The sequence below is a fragment of the Dendrobates tinctorius genome, unplaced genomic scaffold (genome assembly GCF_039654945.1).
Source record: "Dendrobates tinctorius isolate UK_male_01 unplaced genomic scaffold, ASM3965494v1 ptg000079l, whole genome shotgun sequence".
NCBI classification, from domain to species: Eukaryota; Metazoa; Chordata; class Amphibia; order Anura; family Dendrobatidae; genus Dendrobates; species Dendrobates tinctorius.
The window spans coordinates 21471630-21487432 of record NW_027361747.1 but is presented as its reverse complement, the minus strand read 5'-3'; the positions used below and the strand labels follow the sequence as shown (position 1 = coordinate 21487432).

At 46.6% G+C, this 15803-nt stretch overlaps 1 protein-coding gene across 1 annotated transcript in view; it reads left to right on the top strand.

Annotated features, from left to right (window-relative positions):
* Positions 1-15803, top strand: part of LOC141096817 (rho GTPase-activating protein 7-like) — a 315917-nt gene that overhangs the window by 54044 nt on the left and 246070 nt on the right. The window lies entirely within an intron of this gene.

Below are 15803 nucleotides of genomic sequence, written 5' to 3'. Positions count from 1 at the left end.
GTCTGCAGAAATTCAAAATCTCACTTATCCTCTAGTCACTTTGGTCACAGCTGTGCCATCGAGCCTGTGACATAGCGCTCAGATATTCAGTGGGCCTCTCACAATCCAAAAGTGTCCAGTGTCCACAAGTGTCTGCAGAAATTCAAAATCTCACTTATCCTCTAGTCACTTTGGTCACAGCTGTGCCATTGAGCCTGTGACATAACGCTCAGATATTCAGTGGGCCTCACACAATCCAAAAGTGTCCAGTGTCCACTAGTGTGAGCAGAAATTCAAAATCTCACTTATCCTCTAGTCACTTTGGTCAAAGCTGTGCCATCGAGCCTGTGACATAGCGCTCAGATATTCAGTGGGCCTCACACAATCCAAAAGTGTCCAGTGTCCACAAGTGTCTGCAGAAATTCAAAATCTCACTTATCCTCTAGTCACTTTGGTCACAGCTGTGCCATCGAGCCTGTGACATAGCGCTCAGATATTCAGTGGGCCTCACACAATCCAAAAGTGTCCAGTGTCCACAAGTGTCTGCAGAAATTCAAAATCTCACTTATCCTCTAGTCACTTTGGTCACAGCTGTGCCATCGAGCCTGTGACATAGCGCTCAGATATTCAGTGGGCCTCACACAATCCAAAAGTGTCCAGTGTCCACAAGTGTCTGCAGAAATTCAAAATCTCACTTATCCTATAGTCACTTTGGTCACAGCTGTGCCATCGAGCCTGTGACATAGCGCTCAGATATTCAGTGAGCCTCACACAATCCAAAAGTGTCCAGTGTCCACAAGTGTCTGCAGAAATTCAAAATCTCACTTATCCTCTAGTCACTTTGGTCACAGCTGTGCCATCGAGCCTGTGACATAGTGCTCAGATATTCAGTGGGCCTCACACAATCCAAAAGTGTCCAGTGTCCACTAGTGTGAGCAGAAATTCAAAATCTCCCCTGTCCTATAGACACCTTGTACCTTGTTTTACATTACTATATAGTTTGTTGGATTTTGTCTACATTTCTACCAAAAATGAGGAAGACTGGTGGACGAGGCCGTGGAATTGGGCGGGGGTTGGCAGCTGGTAATGATGGTGTTGGTGGTGGATCTGATGGTAGTGGCAAGAGCAAAATAGGACCGAATGCAGGAGGTGTTGAGCCTGAGTCATCGTCTGGCTCCATAAGGCTTCGATGGCTTAGTTTTCTAGGAGTTGGCAAACAGCTTTTAAAGCCAGAGCATCAGGAAAAAGTTTTGTCTTACATTGCTGACTCAGCCTCCAGCTCTATCGCCTCCTCTTCTTCAGTTGTAAAAAGTAAAAGCACTGAGTCGTCATTGGAGGCTCATGTTCATGAACCACACCTTTCCTTGTGTCCTTCACCCCAACCAAGATTGAAGGATGACGCAGGCCATACTACTGATTACTCCATGGAGCTGTTTTCACATACCATGCCTGGATTATCAAGTCAAATGGTGAATTACCCAGGCCAAGATGAATCTGACATGGAGTGCACTGATGCACAGCCGCTGATGGATGATTCTGCTGGTACATTCACTCAGAGCACTACATTGTCCTCGCAGTGTACAGAGCCAGATTCTGACCCTGATGAGACTCAGGTGCCCCTTCCCGCACACTATACCACCATACACGGTGACACAGAGGAAGGTGCACATGACATTGAAGAGGAGGTGATGGATGACCCAGTTGTTGACCCAGATTGGCATCCATTGGGGGAAGAGGGTGCTGCTTCCAATAGCTCAGATGAGGAGCATCCACAGCAGACATCGACATCGCAACAGCTGTTATCTGGCAGGCCCAGAGCACTCCAAAGACAGGTTCCAAAAATCAAAAGAGTTGCTGGACAGCTTGTCCAGAGGGTCAAAAGATCACAGCGTGCTAGGCCGCAAAATGTCTGCCAAAGTAGGAAGAGTGCAGTGTGGCACTTTTTTGAACAAAATCCTCATGATCAGGCCAAGGTTATCTGTAAGAAGTGCGCAAAGACCTTTAGCCGAGGGAAAAATCTGAAAAATTTGAATACCAGTTGCATGCTTAGACATTTAACCAGCATGCACTTGCAAGCGTGGACACAACACCAAACCTCAAGTGCCACATGTGCAACTGATCACAACGAAGGTAGTCAGCAACGCTACATTGTTTCCCCCACTGTAAGCCCACCGGTTAGCACAGCAGCAAATGTTGAGGTGTCGTTGCAAGGCCACAGCAGTCAGGGAATCCCACTGTTATATCAACGAAAGACTGATTCTAGGCCATCAGAAAGAACACCAACTCCATCACCATCATCAACCCTCTCTCAGTCCGCCCTGTCCACCGCTACTTCCACCATATGCAGCTCTCAAGTCCAGCTCACCCTCCCAGACACTATGAGTAGGTCAAGAAAGTACTCAGTCTCTCATCCGCGTACACTGGGTTTGAACGCCCACATTGCCAAACTAATCTCGTTTGAGATGATGCCCTTTCGGTTGGTGGAAAGCGCAGCTTTCCGCGAACTCATGGCCTATGCAGTACCACGCTATGACCTACCCAGTCGCCACTTCTTCTCTCGCAAAGCCATCCCAGCCCTCCACCATCATGTGAAAGACCGCATTGTCCATGCACTCAAGCAGTCAGTGAGCGGAAAGGTGCACCTCACAACTGATGCATGGTCCAGTCGGCATGGCCAGGGCCGTTACGTGTCCATCACTGCGCACTGGGTTAATGTGGTGGATGCAGGGTCCACAGGGGACAGCGGTGGTGGGACAGTGCTGCCTAGCCCACGGTATAGGAAACAGTTGGCTGTAGGCGTTCGACCCTCCTCCTCCTCCAGAAGCGACAGCTCGTCCACAGAGCGCAGTCGTACGAGCACTCCATCTGCAGGTGTCCCCCTATCGAGCAGCTAGTGGAAAGCGTCAGCAGGCTGTGTTGCAGATGATGTGTTTGGGCGACAGACACACCGCCGAGGTGCTGGCCGAGTACTTGAAGCGACAAACTGAGTCATGGCTGGGCAGTGTACATCTTGAGGCAGGCAAGGTAGTTAGTGATAACGGCCGTAATTTTGTGGCAGCCATAGCCCTTTCAAAACTCAGCCACATACCTTGCTTGGCTCACACCTTGAACCTGGTGGTGCAGTGCTTCCTCAAAAATTATCCGGAGTTAACAGCCCTGCTCCAGAAGGTGCGAAGACTGTGCGCGCACATCCACCGGTCGCCTGTACACTCCGTTCGTATGCAGAAGCTGAAGCGATTGCTCCACCTTCCCAACCACCGCCTCATTATCGACATTGCAACAAGGTGGAATTCCACCCTGCACATGGTGGAGCGGCTGTGCGAGCAGAGGCAGGCCATAATGCATTTGTGGGAGGATACACGGCCAGGCACTTTGAGAGCAGACATGGAGTTGACAGGTGTGCAGTGGTCGAAGCTGAAAGACCTCTGTAAAGTCCTTCAGTGTTTTGAGGAATGCACACGGCTGGTAAGCGCAGACGACGCCATCCTAAGCATGAGCATCCCACTTATGCGTCTGCGCATGCAAACTTTGACGCACCTTAAGGAGCAGGCTTCTGCAGCCAATGTTGATGAGGAGGAAGAGGAGGAGGGAATCCTTGATGACATTCAGCCATTGTCTGCTCAGGGACCTCTCCTGGACGAGGTGGAGGAAGAAGAGGAGGAGGAGGATGATGGGGATGATTACTTAGGGGAGGAGGATGCATCTCGTGGGGCAAGTGAAAATGTTGGCGTGGCAAGGTCTGGTACAGGGTTTGTGCGTGACTGGAGGGATGTGGATTTGCCAGAAAGCGCTCCTCCAACCAGCACTCGCAGTGCATCATTGACACCGGGAACATTGGCCCACATGTCAGATTATGCCTTGCAGATCCTAAAAAGGGACCCCCGCATTGCCAAAATGATGAACGATGACGACTACTGGTTGGCCAGCATCCTGGATCCACGATATAAAGGCAAATTACAAAACATCATGCCACAGGAGAACCTTGACCTAATATTGGCTAATAAACAAGCAACTCTGGTAAATCGGTTGCTTGAGGCATTCCCAGCACACAGCAGCGGTGATGGTTCTCACACGAGCCGTATGGGCCGGGGTCAGCTTGGCAGAGGTGTTCGTGGTGCACACAGCAGAAGTGGCATTGGAGACAGGGGTTTCATGACAATGTTGTGGACTGATTTTTCAAGTACCGCTCACACAACTGGTAATACTGCATCGATGGAAAGTGACAGGAGACAGCAGTTGTCAACTATGGTTACAAACTACTTTTCCTCCCATATCGATGTTCTCCCACACAGGTCATTCCCCTTTGACTATTGGGCCGCTAAACTGGACACCTGGCCTGAATTGGCACAATATGCCTTACAGGAGCTCGCTTGCCCAGCTGCAAGTGTGCTATCGGAAAGAGTATTCAGTGCAGCTGGATCAATCCTGACAGAAAAAAGGACCCGTCTGTCAACCCAAAATGTGGATGATCTAACCTTCATTAAAATGAACCACGCATGGGTTTCCAAGGATTTTGTCCCACCTTCCCCTGATGACACATAGGGTGACAGAAAAATGGCTTGCTTTGGTCCACCTCTTCCTGGGACTTGACCTATTTCACCTTTTGCATCAGCTGAATGTCCAACATCAACATATGCCACTTTCTAAAACTCCCTTACTGTGCTGCCTCCCCCCCCCCATGGCCGGGGTCACCACCTAGCGCACGACACCGTGCGAGTGCCATTGCCCTGGACAGGTGGGTAGGCCGACTCTTGGGCGCGGGCACTGGCACAGGGTCCCTCATAGTGCAATCAAGTGTCTCTGACGGTGGTGGTGCACACCCGCCGTCAGACACACCGCCGTACTATGAGGGGCCCAGTGCCAGTACCGACGCCCACGAGTGTGCCCCCCTTGCTTGGGCAGGGCCCCAGCATTTGCAATCTTTACCTCTCCCTGCTCCTCCGCTGTGTAGTCTGGGCCGTCAAATCCATACTGTGCCTGACACCGTTTGAGCCTGCCTCCTGATGTATAGACATATATTTTGAATGTGTACACTATCCATACATGTTATCTGGGGATATGGTACCCTTTCTCACCTTTGTGCAATCACGTGCAATCCATACTGGGCCTAACACCATCTGAGCCTGCCTCCTGATGTATAGACATATATTTTGAATGTGTACGCTATCCAGATATGTTATCTGGGGATACGGTACCCTTTCTAACCTTTGTGCAATCACGTGCAATCCATACTGGGCCTAACACCGTCTGAGCCTGCCTCCTGATGTATAGACATATATTTTGAATGTGTACGCTATCCATACATGTTATCTGGGGATACGGTACCCTTTCTAACCTTTGTGCAATCACGTGCAATCCATACTGGGCCTAACACCGTCTGAGCCTGCCTCCTGATGTATAGACATATATTTTGAATGTGTACGCTATCCATACATGTTATCTGGGGATACGGTACCCTTTCTAACCTTTGTGCAATCACGTGCAATCCATACTGGGCCTAACACCGTCTGAGCCTGCCTCCTGATGTATAGACATATATTTTGAATGTATACGCTATCCATACATGTTATCTGGGGATACGGTACCCTTTCTCACCTTTGTGCAATCACGTGCAATCCATACTGGGCCTAACACCGTCTGAGCCTGCCTCCTGATGTATAGACATATATTTTGAATGTGTACGCTATCCATACGTGTTATCTGGGGATACAGTACCCTCTCTAACCTTTGTGCAATCACGTGCAATCCATACTGGGCCTAACACCGTCTGAGCCTGCCTCCTGATGTATAGACATATATTTTGAATGTGTACGCTATCCATACATGTTATCCGGGGATACGGTACCCTTTCTAACCTTTGTGCAATCACGTGCAATCCATACTGGGCGTGAGAACGGCTGGCGAGCTTTTAAGCAAGCTACAGCACCTGTGGTTTGCACACGTAAGTTTTTCATTTTTTCAGGAATGACGGTTAGGCCTAATTCCGGAACTGCGGTTGACCTGCACTTACTGGGAAATCATTGTTCGCGGGTAATAATTGTAATCAGTGATCCCCATCACTAACGTTGTTCAGCGGGTTATCTGCACCTGTAAGCGACAAACGCTGGCCTTTTCAGTGTAGCGCACATGCAGCCACGGACATGTAAGGGCATGACACACCAGTTATTGGCCAATCTCATGTGCCAGAGCCTCACGTGTCCCTCTAGTAAGCCGGACTCGGACCGCGGGGCATGACGGAGTCTCGTTCGTTAACGGAATTAAGCTTGCAATGTGTGCATCTGTTCTGTAGCTGGCATGGTTGAGGTTTCCCAGGTTGAGTCGAATTTAACCGTAGGCTCCACTCCTGGTGGTGCCCTTCTGGACATTCCTTTAAGGTTCAGCTTTGCAACCATACTGCCCACGTAAAACAAACACTTTGCCTTCATGAACGCTGTTTGGAGGGTCATGACTCGTGGGAATAACGCCGCCCAATCAGTTAACCTGCTAGAGAGATCCTTCGTTGCTCCCAAGCATGACATCACACTCCCTAGGAAGAAGGTAATGCCACTGTGGCGACCGTACTCCTGGGGGCGACACAAGTGCACTGATGCCCAGCCACTGCTCAATGAATCTGCTGGTACATTGACCCAGACCACTACATTCCCCTCGCACGCTACACGGCCTGAATCTGACCCTGATGAAACTCAGGTTACCCTTCCCATATACAGTTCCATCTTACACGGTGACAAAGAGGAAGCTGCAGATGAAATTGCAGGTTGGGCCCACCCGCCATCAGACACACCACCGTACTATCAGGGGCCCTGTGCCAGTGCCGTCGCCAACGAGTGGGCCCCCCCTGCTTGCTCAGGATCACAGCACTTGCAAAGTTGAAATACTGTGCAGTGAGATGGAAGATGGGGACGACGAGGAGTCCAGACTAGTACAGGGATTCCCTAGCGAGGAGACTTATTTGATTGTTTTCAATGTTGGGACAGCAATTTTTGGGGAGCACTATACTCTGGAGAATGATAGATGGGGCCCACCATACACTGGAACATTCCAAAGGTGGACATCAGACACTGGAGCAGCATTTACAGGGCCCATTATACACTAGAGCATTAGAAATGGGGCCCATTATGTTTGGAGCATTATTTGGGCCCATAAGACAGTGGAGCTTCATCCATGGGGACCAACATATACTGTAGCATTATGTGGATCTCATCATATACTGTTTCAAACATTATATGGGACCAATGATTCTGTATGGAGAAATAGATGGGCCTCGTCATGAGATGTAAAAAGTGAAGTATTTTTCATTGTACTATACCGCTATTTATCTGCCGTATCGGAGCATGATGAGTTGTGGTATGTGTTAAAGGGGCACTCTTTCGCCCAGGGCACTTGAAAACCTGGAGCCAGCCCTCCCCCCCCACAACTGTAGCCAAATAACCCCCATTTTTCAGTGCGTAACTTGTATTATGAAGTTAATTAAGGTTGACAAGCTTAAGTAAGAAGAATTGATGCTTTTGGCATTCAAATGGGCACTGTTGGTGTGTTTCCTGTCCTCCTCTCACTGCCGACTTTTATTCCCCATTGACTTACATTGGGTTTCGTGTTTCGGTACGACCCCGACTTTTCCCTATAATCGGACGATCTTGCTCGACCCGATTTTTTGAAAAGTCGGGTTTCACGAAACGAAACGCGACCCTAAAAAACCAAAAGTAGCTCAACTCTAGTGTTTTTATGTCTCAACGCAAGTGTGCAACATGTCCACAAGTCCCATAGGTAATGAATGAGGCCAAAAGGAGACACAATATAGAGATAAAAAAAAAAACCCATCTCTTGTCTGAGTCTCTTTCCTGCGCTCCTAAGACCATTTCCATTTTCTCATTGCTCCTATCCTCCATTGGAGGTTTTCGGCTGGAGCTGCGGTGGAAACCTGACATTTTTGTCTGCCCCTGGGTTGCTTCCTAAGCGCTCCTCTATGACCGCTTATCACTGACTTTTACTCATCTCACAATATAGAGGTTGTCAGTGAAGAAAAATGACAGGGCTGCCACTAGAAATTTCGGGGCCCCATACTGGCAAAATTTTCGGGGCCAGCATACAGTATATACACGTAGACGGACCAGATCCATGTTTCCAGATACAGAATAACGGGTAAAGTCTGAATGATCCCCTCAATGCGAGTGTGTGGAGTTTTATTTTTGCATGTCAAGGCAAGGCTCAGGCAGTAAAGGGCTAACCAGAGTGGTGTGGGGGAACTACATAAATAACTGAGTCCTGGGGGGGGCAAACTATGGGTCTGTGCATGATGTATACAGTGACCTGATCACATGGCGACACTACACACACCGGCTCTGCTACATTCCTGCGCCAGTCACACAAATAAATCGTCAATGTCATTTCATGTAGATAAATGTACTCCACACCTATCACCCACACTACCCCACTATCCATCATACCCAGCTCTGCTACTCCACTCCTATCACCCACACTACACCACTATCCATCATACCCAGCTCTGCTACTCTGCTCCTATCACCCACACTACACCACTATCCATCATACCCAGCTCTGCTACTCTGCTCCTATCACCCACACTACACCACTATCCATCATACCCAGCTCTGCTACTCTGCTCCTATCACCCACACTACACCACTATCCATCATACCCTGCTCTGCTACTCCACTCCTATCACCCACACTACACCACTATCCATCATACCCAGCTCTGCTACTCTGCTCCTATCACCCACACTACACCACTAGCCATTATAACCAGCTCTGCTACTCCACTCCTATCACCCACACTACAGTACACCACTATCCATCATACCCAGCTCTGCTACTCTGCTCCTATCACCCACACTACACCACTATCCATCATAACTAGCCCTGCTACTCCGGTTCTATCACCCTCACTACACCACTATCCATCATACCCAGCTCTGCTACTCTGCTCCTATCACCCTCACTACACCACTATCCCTTATACCCAGCTCTGCTACTCCACTCCTATCACCCACACTACACCATTATCCCTCATACCCAGCTCTGCTACTCCGCTCCTATCACCCACACTACACCACTATCCCTCATACCCAGCTCTGCTACTCCGCTCCTATCACCCACACTACACCACTATCCCTCATACCCAGCTCTACTACTCCACTCCTATCACCCACACTACTCCACTATCCCTCATACCCAGCTCTGCTACTCCGCTCCTATCACCCACACTACACCACTATCCCTCATACCCAGCTCTGCTACTCCACTCCTATCACCCACACTAAACCACTATCCCTCATACCCAGCCTACCTCCCGCATACCCACCTGCCCTGCCCGCCACACCATTTACCTCTTCTTAGCAATGGAAGGAGCTGCCGGGGCCTTGCACTCGTTGGGAGTCAGGTAGGCCGGGCCCGGCCTGCAGGTATCCGGAGAGGACCTCAGCCTGCACTGAGAACCAGCAGACACTTCCGTGTTGTGTGGAGGAGGGGGGCCGAGGGAAGAGGTAACAGTGAGGGCACTTTGGGGCTTCACAGATCAGGCATCGCGAAGGCCGTTACTAAGCAACCGCAGAACGCCACAGTGTCCAGCGCTCACGGTCCTCGCTTCTGGATTCACCTGCCAGGGAAGGAGGTGGGGCGGATCATCACATGGGACCCTTGCAGCAGCCTGGAAGACTGGGGTGAGTGGGTGTGCCGGCCCGGACTTAAAAAAAAAAAACCTTGCCCAGGTGCAGCCCCCCTGCATCTTCACGCCCTAGGCACCAGCCCTCAAGTGCCTAGTGGCAAATACGGCCCTGGATGTGAGGTTTGAAGGACAGGGCAGAGTCAAGGGTTACTCTGAGGCAGTGGACTTCCGGTATGGGGGAAAGTGTGATGTCATTAATTGTGATAGATAGATCAGATAAGGAAGACCTGTGAGATGGAGGAAAGATGATGAGTTCAGATTTGCCCACATTGAGTTTGAGAAAGCGAGAGGAGTAGAAGGAGGATATGGCTGATAGACACTCTGGGATTCTGGACACCAGAGAGGTAACGTCTGGGCTACAGAGAGAGAGATCTGAGTGTCATCAGCATACAGTTGGTACTGAAATCCATGGGACTTTATGTGTTGTCCTAGGCCAATTGTATAGATTGAGAAGAGTAGGGGTCCTAGAACAGAGCCTTGGGGGACTCCCAACAGAGAGAGGGCGGGATGAGGAGGTAGTGTGGGAGTGGGAATGTGCGGTTGGAAAGGTATGAGGAGATCTAGGATAGGGAGAGGTCTTTCATGCCGAAGGAGGAGAGGATCTGTAGTATGAGGTAGTGGTCAACTGTGTCGAAAGCAGAGGACAGGTCTAGAAGGAGGAGTATAGAGTATTGTTCATTAGCTTTGGCTGTAAGTAGGTCATTAGTAATTTTGATCAGAGAAGTCTCAGTGGAATGATGGGGACGGAAACCAGATTGCAGATTGTCAAAGAGCAAGTTTGATGAGAGGCAGGAGGAAAGTTCAGCATAGATGTGCTGCTCCAGGAGTTTAGAAGCAAAAGGGAGGAGCGATATTGGGCAATAGCTGGACACAGCGGTTGGGTCGAGGGTTGGCTTAAGGATAGGTGTGATTGTGGCATGTTTGAAAGCAGAAGTGAAGGTATCAGAAGTTAGTGATAGGTTGAAGAGATGGTTTAGGTATGAGATAAGTGTGGTGGTGAGGTTGGGGAGGAGGTGGGATGGGGTCGAGTGCACAAGCAGTGAGGTGTGATTTTGAGAGGAGACAATTAAGCTCCCCTTCAGTGATGTTGGACAGGGAGGTTATGGGGTTTGGGCATTGGTCTGGGGTTGTGGTGGTTGAACAATAAAAACTTGCTTTGTTTGGTCCATCTTATTTTTGAAGTGTGTGGAAAAGTGTGTGAGGGAGGTTGGAGGGGGCAGTGGTGGGCAGAGGAGGCAGTTAAAAGTTTTGAATCACTATTTGGGGTTGTAGGATAGGGAAGATACAAGGGTTGTGAAGTAGGCCTGTGAGGCAAAGGTGAGGGCAGATTTGAAAGCGAGCATTGCCTGTTTGAATGCACTGAAATCATCTTGCGAATTTGTTTTCTTCCGTCGCTCTGCAACCCTGGTCTCTGGAGCTTTATAGTTATTGTGCCAGGGTTGTCTATTGATATGTCACACTCTGCCATGAACAAGAGGGGCAACCGTGTCAATAGCTGCTGCGAGAGGTTTTGTAGAAAGCAGTAGCACTGTCTGTGTCATGGAGTGAGGATATGGATGCGTGTGGGTATCTAGGTGTGTGAGGTTTCTGCGGGAGTGCGCATGTTGCTGGACATGGGTGACAGGTGAGGAGGACAGGGATGAGAAAGTGAATGTAGCGATACCAAACATGTGTATTTTTGTTTTTTTATTGTTTTATTGTTAATGGGGCAAAAGGTGATGATTTCAACTTTTGGTTTTCTGTATATTTTCATATTTTTAAAAACATTTTTTTCTATTTTTTTTCTGTATTTGTAAGTCCCCTTAGAGGACTTGAAGATGCGATCATCTGATTGCTTGTGTTGTACATTGCAGTGCATCAACACTGCTATGTGTAGTGAAAGTCACAGTAACTTATAAATGCCAGCTACAGGGATCGGTCCCACTTGTGATTAAATCTGACGAATGCATTCGGACCATTGTTATTCTATGATTGTGTGTTCATCTCTGATTTTTTTCCAGCTTGGATGAGATCACGATCAGCCTGGAAAAAATCACATCATGCTGCGATTGTATGCAGTATGCAAAAATTGGACCCCATTCATATATAGGAACACATGAGCGCCGTCCAATTTTTACACACCCATGTGCTTAGAAAAGCTGGCAATTGATCTGCCGCATAGAGTAAAATCACAGCATGATGCAACAGAATAGAAAAGACAGAATCGTTATATACACATAGAATAGATACAGTTGTGGCCAAAAGTATTGACACCCCTGCAATTCTGTCAGATAATACTCAGTTTCTTCCTGAAAATGAGTGCAAACACAAATTCTTTGGTATTATTATCTTCATTTAATTTGTCTTAAATGAAAAAACACAAAAGAGAATGAAGCAAAAAGCAAAACATTGATCATTTCACACAAAGCTCCAAAAATGGGCCAGACAAAAGTATTGGCACCCTCAGCTTAATACTTGGTTGCACAACCTTTAGCCAAGATAACTGCGACCAACCGCTTCCGGTAACCATCAATGAGTTTCTTACAATGTTCTGCTGGAATTTTAGACCATTCTTCTTTGGCAAACTGCTCCAGGTCATAGAATCATAGAATCGTAGAGTTGGAAGGGACCTCCTGGGCCATCTGGTCTAACCCCCTGCTCAAAGCAGAATTCGCTAAATCATCCCAGTCAGATGTCTGTCCAGCCTCTGTTTGAAGACTTCCATTGAAGGAGAACTCGCCACTTCTCGTGGCAGCCTGTTCTACTCATTGATCACTCTAACTGTCAAAAAGTTTTTTCTAATATCTAATCTGTGTCTCCTCCCATTCAGTTTCATCCCATTGCTTCTAGTCTTTCCTTGTGCAAATGAGAATACAGATGATCCTTCTACAATGTGACAGCTCTTTAGATATTTGTAGACAGCTATTAAGTCTCCTCTCAGTCTTCTCTTTTGCAAACTAAACATTCCCAAATCCTGCAACCTTTCCTCATAAGACAGGGTTTGCAGACCGGTCACCATTCTGGTCGCTCTTTTCTGAACTTGCTCCAGTTTGTTGATGTCTTTTTTAAAATGTGGTGCCCAAAACTGGACACAATATTCCAGATGAGATCTGACCAAAGAGGAGTAGAGGGAAATAATGACTTCACGTGATCTAGACTGTATGCTTCTGTTAATACATCCTAGACTTGCATTTGCCTTTTTTCCTGCTGCATCACACTGTTGACTCATACTGAGTCTGTGATCTATTAGTATACCCAAGTCTTTTTCACATGTGCTGTTGCTTAGCCCTATTCCTCCCATTCTCTATATGCTTTTTTCATTTTTATTGCCCAGATGAAGTACTTTGCATTTTTCCCTGTTAAAAACCATTCTGTTAGTTACTGCCCACTGCTCCAGTTTATTTATATCTTTTTGAATCCTTTCTCTCTCTTCTCTAGTATTAGCTATCCCTCCTAGCTTTGTGTCATCAGCAAATTTAATCAGTTTACCCTCAATTCCTTCATGTAAATCGTTGGTAAAGATGTTGAACAATACAGGGCCCAGGACAGAGCCCTGTGGTACCCCACTTGAGACATTCTTCCAACTGGATGTGCAGCCATTTACGACCACTCTTTGGGTCCGATCTTAGTGAGTTATGAATCCACCTTACAGTTGCCTTGTCCATTCCATACTTAGTCATTTTTTCAATAAGGATTGTATGAGATACTTTAACAAATGCTTTGCTGAAGTCAAGATATACTATATCTACAGCATTTCCTTGATCCACCCAATCAGTGATTCCTTCTTAGAAGGAAATTAAGTTAGTCTGACATGACTTATTAGTTACAAACCCATGCTGACTCTGTTTAATCACTTCATTCTTATCCAGGTACTGACATACATGTTGTTTAATAATTTGTTCAAAGATCTTTCCTGGTATAGAAGTCAGACTCTCCGGCCTATAGTTGCCTGGGTCCACCTTCTTCCCCTTTTTGAAGATAGGAACAACATTTGCTCTTCTCCAGTCTTCCTGGACTTCTCCTGTTCTCCAAGAATTTTCAAAGATTATGGAGAGGGGTTCAAAAATTTCTTCTGCTATCTCATTCAGTACTCTGGGGTGTAATTCATCAGGACCTGGAGACTTGAATTCATTTAGGTTAGCTAAGTGTTTCCTCACTATCTTTCTGTTTATAGATATCCTGGATTCTTCTGTTCCCTTAATAAGACAGTGAAGAACAGTTGATGTTACATTACCTTTCTGAGAGAAAACAGATACAAAATAGGAATTTAAAAGTTCGACCTTCTCAACATCCCGTCTTACCATTTCATCATTTTCATCCTGTAAAAATCCTATAGCATCTTTGACTTTTACTTTTGACATATCCTCAAAATCCTTTATTATTGCTTTTGACATCTCTTGCAAGCCTCAATTCATTGTCAGCTTTATTTAATCTGATTTGTGCCCTGCAGGTTCTGCAGACAGCATTATATTCTTCTTTAGATATGCCTCCCTCTTTCCATTTTATAAACATTTTTTTCTTCCTTTTTTAGCATGTGCTTAAGTTCTGTGTTCATCCATCCTGGTTTCCTTAAATGCTTCCTATTCTTCCCTCTTTTTGGAATTGTTAACAATTGTGCTTTGAGAATTTCATTTTTCAAGATTTCCCATCCTTCCTGGACATTTTTGTCTTTAAGGATATCTAGCCATTGGATCCCTCCAATTCTCTTTCTGAATATCTTAAAATCTGCCTTTCTGAAATCTAACCTTGACATCTGAGTCTTCACAGGTCTTCCTCCTCTAGTTATCTAAAATTCTAAAATAGCATGGCCGCTATCTCCTAGGGTTCCAGCCACTTTTACTTCCTCAACCATTTCCTCCCTGTTTATAAGGATTAGATCCAATGTAGCAGTTCCCCTTGTTTTCTCCCCTACCTTTTGGAAGATAAAGTTGTCAGCAAGAGAGGATAAGAATTTCCTTGACCTGTTAGTTTTGCCTGAGAGAGATTCTCAACAAATGTCTGTATAGTTGAAATCTCCCATGACAACTATGTCATTTTTTTTGAGAACTTGGCCATTTGATGCATAAAGAGTTCATCCATATCTTCAGCTTGCACAGGCGGCCTGTAGTAAATGCCTAAAATGGTGTCCTTTCCATTGTTCTGTCCTTGTATTCTTACCCAAACAGTTTCCACAGAACTCCAGTCTCTGAAGCTTCAATCTCTGTGCAGATATACGCGTTTCTAACATTCAATGCGACACCTCCTCCTCGTTTATCAAGTCTGTTTCTTGCAAATAAGTTGTATCCTTCTAGTCTTGTATTCCAATCATGTGTATTGTCCCACCAAGTTTCAGTGATTCCAATGACATCATATTTCTTTTCCTGTGTTAGTAGTTCCAATTCTCCTTGTTTGTTGCCCATGCTTTGTGCATTAGTATAGAAACATTTTAGTTTGTGATTGGTTTCTCTTTCTCCAATATTTTTATTAATTAGATTCTTTTGTCTTTGTTCTTTCTTTCCACTTCTAATAGCAGAGTTCTCAATAGCATTTGTCAGGTGTATGGCTTTTTCTGGTCTTTTGCTTCCCTTCCCACGTTGTTCTAGTTTAAAGCTCTCCTTACAAGTGTAGCAAGACGACTTCCAAATACATGTTTTCTAGTCTTCGTAAGGTGCACCCCATCTCTAGCAAGTAGTCCATCGTATAGGTAATTCACTCCATGATCCAGAAATCCAAATAGTTGCTGACGGCACCATCGATGTAGCCAGTTGTTCACCTGCAGAATCTTATTCCACCTCCTTGTTCCATGGCCATCCACTGGGAGGATGGAAGAGAAGACCACCTGCGCTCCCAGTTCTTTCACTTTCTTGCCTAGGTTTTCAAAGTCTCTGCAGATGGTTTCCAGGTCATTTCTTGCGGTGTCATTTGTCCCCACATGTAGTAGCAGGAATGGATAGTCATCTCTAGGTCTGAAGAGTCCTGATATCCTGTCAGACACATCTTAAATTTTTGCACCTGGAAGACAGCACATTTCTCTTGAAGTTATATCCGGCCTGCAGGTAGTGGCCTCTGTTCCTCTCAACAGGGAATCCTCCATGACCACCACTCTCCGTTTCTTCTTCACAACATTTTTCTTTCTCCATCCAGGAAGACTCTGAAGGTGTACAAGGTTGCTGTTTGTGGGC